Raw genomic sequence first — 5,964 nt, 5'->3', positions numbered from 1 at the left:
ATCAGAGGGGTAGCCGTGTTAGTCTGAATCTGCAAAAGTGATGAGGAGTCCTGTGGCACCTTATAGACTAACTGAAGTGTAGGAGCAAGCTTTCGTGGGCAAAGACCCACTTCATCAGATGCATGCATCTGACGAAGTGGGTCTTTGCCCACGAAAGCTTGCTCCTACACTTCAGTTAGTCTATAAGGTGCCACAGGATACTCATCAAGGTATTGTCAGAACGAAACAAAGACTATGAGATCTGTATTGGTGGCCAGGGATGGACTCCCAAACTGAAGCAATCATAAAATCCTGTGTCACTTGCCAAATGCATGATAAGACAGCAGTGATATGTACCCCACTGTGACGGGGCGGCCCCCACCCTGTTCTCAAGCCCAGGGAAGCCACCTGGTGCCGGGGGCAGAGACAGCCCCACCCACACAGCCCTACTGGGCATGCTCCCAGGGGAGCCAAGGCATAAAAGGCTGCTGGCCTGCTCAGGAGGGGCAGACTGCAGCCAGAGCTGGAGCTAGCGCCCAACCACCCGAGGTGCTGACTGGACCACCAGAGAGGGAGTCGCCAGGCCTGCTGGACCTCCCGCCGCCGGGCTCGACCCCAATGACGGAGCCGCCGGCCGACCCCCTGTGACCCAGGAACCGGACCGGTCACCCCCAACCCCGACTGGGGAAGTGCTGCGACAGCCAGCCGACTCACGCCGACAGGTGGGACCGCTACGGGCCGGGGACAGGGTGTAGGAAGTGACCCAGGGGGCTCGGCTAAAGGACTAGGCCGCAGAGCCTGGACACTTTCAGACTAGGCCAGAGGGCCGTCATTCCCCTAATACAGGGGAAGTGGACCTTTGAAATTAGGCCGGGGAAGAGTGAACTATGTCCTGGAGGCGGGTGGCCCGCTCCGAGGGAGGGGGCGGCCCCCCAACACCCACCATTACAGCCTGTTCCTCTTCCTGATTCTGCATGAGAAAAAGTTGTGATTATCAAAGGGTCCTACAATGTCACTGCTCCAATTGACTGTCATTATGCCATCACTTTAATAGACTATTTCAGTAAATGACCTGAGGTAGCATTTACATCGCAAATTTCTTCTGCTACAGTAATTAAGTTCCTCTCTACAGTTTTTAGCAGGGAAGATAACCCCAAAGAAGTGGTTTCAGATAATGGTAGTCAATTTACTTCCATGGAATTTGAAACTTTTCTAGCAGAGAAACATTTTACATAGAAGATCATCCCTGTATTACCCTCAGGCTAATGGGGGAAATCAAAAGGTTTAACAGAAGTTTGAAAGAGAGTTTGCAAATGGATAAACTGGAAGGCCGCTCATGGATAACCTTCACTACTGATTTCTTACAAGCTTGCAGGGCTACACAACATGCCACAACACAAAGATCACTCACAGAGTTACTGCATGGAAAACAGATGAATACTAAACTGAACATTGCTGGATTGTTAAAGGCAAGACCTGATGCACCAAATGGGGATGCTGTGAGAAAGACAGTTGAACAGAAGCAAGCAAAGTATAAGGCTTTCACAGACAAACGACAGGGTGCTAAGCAACTGACGTTTGAGTGTGGCTCCTTCGTTAGAGTAAGAAAACCTGGAATTTTACGCAAAGAGGACCATGAATTCACATCTCCTCTTAAAATCATAGAGAAGAAAGGACCTTATACCTATCGACTTTCTGATGGGCGGGTATGGAATGCTTCTTATCTTGCACCTGCCTATGCACCACGAGGAGATGATGCCAACACCCAGTGACTTCACCATAGCACCAACAAAACAAGACATTGCACCAGAACCGGGGTTTGAGAGACGGTCTGTCAGACCTAGACGACCACCTGTCTGGACTAGAGACTATGTTATGTAGTATTGACAGTATTTTCAGTGTAATATTTCTGCCAACAATATAGTGTCTTCTTCCATATTTGTTGCTGGGGTTAGAACAACAATGTTTATTTTATAATTGGGAGAGCTTCTTAAGAGAGGAGGGAATGTGGTGTTTTAGATGCTGCTTGTAATTATTAGAACTGGGAGTACTGGCTGTTGGGAATCTGTAAGCACAGGAAACAGGAAGGAGGGGGGAGGAGATGGGCCAGGCCTGAGTGAGAGCTGCAGATGGGAGCAGCAGTAGCTTTATAAAGAGGTTTCACCTTTGGTAAATAAAGGCCTGTTGATGCTTGTTACTACCTTGCTTGCATGATACAACACCTTTCTAGGCATCACTGTTTGAAGACTGCATTCTGAAGGAAGCTGCAGAGAGTGAATACAGAATAATGAATTTTTGTCAAACAGTTTCCCAAGTCTGGCTTTGAGCTCTGCCTCTGTTTTCCCTCCTTTGCCAACTAAGATGAGATCACACTGCAGGTGGGTTTCTTGTTTTTCTTTTTTCTTTCCCTTTTGGGACTCTCGGTTTATTAACAAATTTCCACCCCACCTTCTTAACAGGCTTGCAATCCCTGTTACAGGGTCATGCACCTATCCCTGCTTAAACTTCCTCCAGCAGGCTTGTTTCTCAATTCAATTTCTGTTGCCTGCTCTAGTTTCCTGCAGGTTTGCAATCCTCAGGCCCTTGGCCGGAGAACATAAAAGAGTCTTTATGGTACAAGTTCATTCAACCTCCTGTACTGTTGAATACCCCTCTGAATTCACCTTGCTTCTAATGTCTCCCAGCAGGCCTGGTTCTAAAGCACATTCTCTCATCATTTGACCCTATCCTCCACCCCCAGACATATTAACCTCATCTGGTGAGATGACAAATGTGACACCCTTCCCCCAATCCTTTGAAAGAGCCATTTTACCTTTGACAAATCCACTCAAACTTTGAGATTGTGTCTACACTGGTGCGTTCTTGCATGAAAACGGCCGCTGTTGTGCAAAAACATGCTGCCTGTCTACACTGGCCGCGCGTTCTTGCGCAAGTAAACTGACATTGTACTGTAGAAAATCAGGGCTTCTTGCACGAGAATTCTGACGCTCCCTCTCAGTAAGAAGCCCTCTTGCGCAAGAGCTCTTCCAGAAGAGGCCAGTATAGACCGGCAACATGATTTTTTTGTGCACGAAGCCCCTATGGTTAAAATGGCCATCAGAGCTTTCTTGCAGAAGAGAGTGTCTACACTGCCATGGATGCTCCTGCGCAAAAGGACATGCCAGTGTAGATGCTCTCTTGTGGAAGAGTTTTTGCACGAGAACTCTTCCACCAAAGAGTTCTTGAGCAAGAAGCTGCCAGTGTAGACGTAGCTTTCATTGTCTGAAAATTCTAAAAAAGAAGCTAAGATCAGAGGCACTGGAATCTTTTTTATAAATTCACAAGTTTAAACATTTGCAAAGAAAAATGTACATATTTACAGCATAGAATACAAATATTATACATGAGATTAATGCATACAGCCACTCTAGATTCTATAGAGTCTAAACACCAAGTATGTTCTTATAGGACTAATATCTATTTTGCACAACACTAACTTATGTCAACTGGTCTGTTCTCCAGCCATGAGTTTTGTCAGTTCCTGGTTAATGCCTGCAACCCTGGCAAGAGCTGGCACCTAGCCTGCCAGCATTACATTAACTTTTATGATTTTTTTTGAAAGGAATGAAGGTTTCTTCGTGAACTAGAAACATGTTAATGACAGATGTTTACGATACTACTCAATAGTTTAAAAATACAGCAAGAGAAAGTTAATTCAGGAAAATAAAACAGTCCTTCACCATTCCAGGAAAAATACCAGCCCTTAGCTAACGCCAACAACAACATATTTATGGAAGGAAGACAACACCCTAGGTATTCTCTAAAGAATAAAGATATGTTGATTTACAAGAACTCTTAATTGCTCTTATTATCATCAATACAATACAGATGTGGATATTAGAAAAAGCTATCTGAACAGTCAAAAAACCTGCATCTTATTTTGTCTTGTTTCTAGCAGTGACCCTACATTTGATTACATTTTCTCAGTCATAGAAATAAATTAATCACCTGAATTCAACATTAACACATCACAGACTAACTAATCAGTGTGCTAGTCCTGTGATGCTTTTAAATGAGCTGGGATATTAAAACACAGCAGCTATTATTCTCACTGGCATGCATGGTACATAGTGTGTGTTCTGATATTTTTATAAATATGACCTCCATGCTTCAAAATAATGATAAACAAATTCATTTATAACAAAGTAATAACTCAAGGACAAAATTTAATTGCTATTAGATAAAAATGGTGGTTTGTTCTAAGTGTCAGGTGCCACCTCTGAATGACATGCATTGAAGTAAGAGGATTTCCATCTCCATATCCTTCCTATAGGAACATAGCAATTTCCATACTGGATCAAAATATCTAGTCTGTGTCTGATGGTAACAAGGTTCAGATGCTTCAGAGGAAAGTGTAAGAAGCCCAATAAAGGGCAACTATGGAATAATGGGCTCCTAGGGTAAATGTCTTCCTAATCCGAGGCAGTTAGTAGTTGGCTTATGTCTTGAGGCCTGAGGGTTTATATCCCTTATTTTTTATCCCATCCCTTGTAACTGTTCATACTGCTCCTTAATAGCAACAACATTTTTTAAAATAATGTGATTTAAGAGAAAGCATTATAAGTTTGCCTGATTCCATTTATAGTTTCTTTTACAAATTAGATCAATATATTCTGGAAACACATGCAACATGCTTGCTTGACACCCACTCTTCCAAAGCAACTAATACCCTCCAATTATGGTCTCATATTGGTGTCATCCCAGAACTACTGTAATTGCAAAAATGTTTAACATCAGCGGTGTCTTTGCACATAATATTTCAAAGTAGGAGATGTGTTCAACGTTTCACATAACTGTCTGGAAGAGGTTTAAGTGTTGGCAAGCAAATAGAGGCTAGCAGCCAAATTAATTCCTGGTGTAATACCACTAATTTCAGTGCAGCTACACTAGGGATAAATTTGGCCATCGGTTCCATTACTGTCCTATTGTCAATGCAGGAGGAGTGCTTCAATAGCACATAATACTATTTGCAGCCTTCTTAGTTCTTTAAATTGTACTCAGATGTTTATCATGTTGTAATGGTTTTGTTCTTTATTGCTGGGGAATTAAAAAAGCGGATGTAAGCACTATTGTTACTAGCTACTAAGGACGATTTGGTTTTGGAGCCAAAAACTGTAAGTTCTATTCCTCGTGTCATGGTTGCAGTTCCAGTTATCTGACATCTGTGATGGCTGAGCATTTATGAAGCCATATATCACTATATACAACCTTCCAAATTCACATGAATCAGTAGGTCCAGTCTACCCATCCATTTTCAGCCATACTAGTATTGTGGTTGGAAATACCCATACCTTTGTCTAATTACCAAATTTAACCCTCTAAAGCCCCATCACATTTAGAGTGGTACCTTCAAAGCTGCTATTCATGTGTGACCACTAGCTGAGTTGAAAAAGTCTTCAGGTGCAGAACGTTCGATGGATTTAAGGTGTTGCTGCAGATTTTCATCCCTTTTAAAAGTCACAGTGTTTCACTTGATTTGTTTTATGTGAATACAATATAAATCACATGGATTTTGATTACTTTTACAGAACTTCAACTTTCATTTTAAAGGGGAGAAAAAGGAAGTTTCTACTGCTTTGTAGGTTGTAAAGATTGTCTACACAGTGTATATGAAAAAAACTGCATTTTTCAAAATGCTGGCAGATTAAAATAAAAATATTGATTCCTCTCTTTCTGCTGAATGTACTGGTAACACATTATGGCTATGTCTAGACTGGCATGATTTTCCAGAAATGCTTTTAACGGAAAAGTTTTCCGTTAAAAGCATTTTCGGAAAAGAGCGTCTAGATTGGCACAGACGCTTTTCCGCAAAAGCATTTTTTGTGGAAAAGCGTCTGTGGCCAATCTAGACACGCTTTTGCGCAAAAAAAGCCCCGATCGCCATTTTTGCGACCGGGGCTTTTTTGCGCAAAACAAATCTCAACTGTCTACACTGGCCCTTTTGCG

Source organism: Pelodiscus sinensis, chromosome 1 (genome assembly GCF_052426305.1).
Source record: "Pelodiscus sinensis isolate ZL-2025 chromosome 1, ASM5242630v1, whole genome shotgun sequence".
NCBI lineage: Eukaryota > Metazoa > Chordata > Testudines > Trionychidae > Pelodiscus > Pelodiscus sinensis.
The sequence above is the reverse complement of the archived record's forward strand: the minus strand, read 5'-3'. Positions refer to the sequence as shown.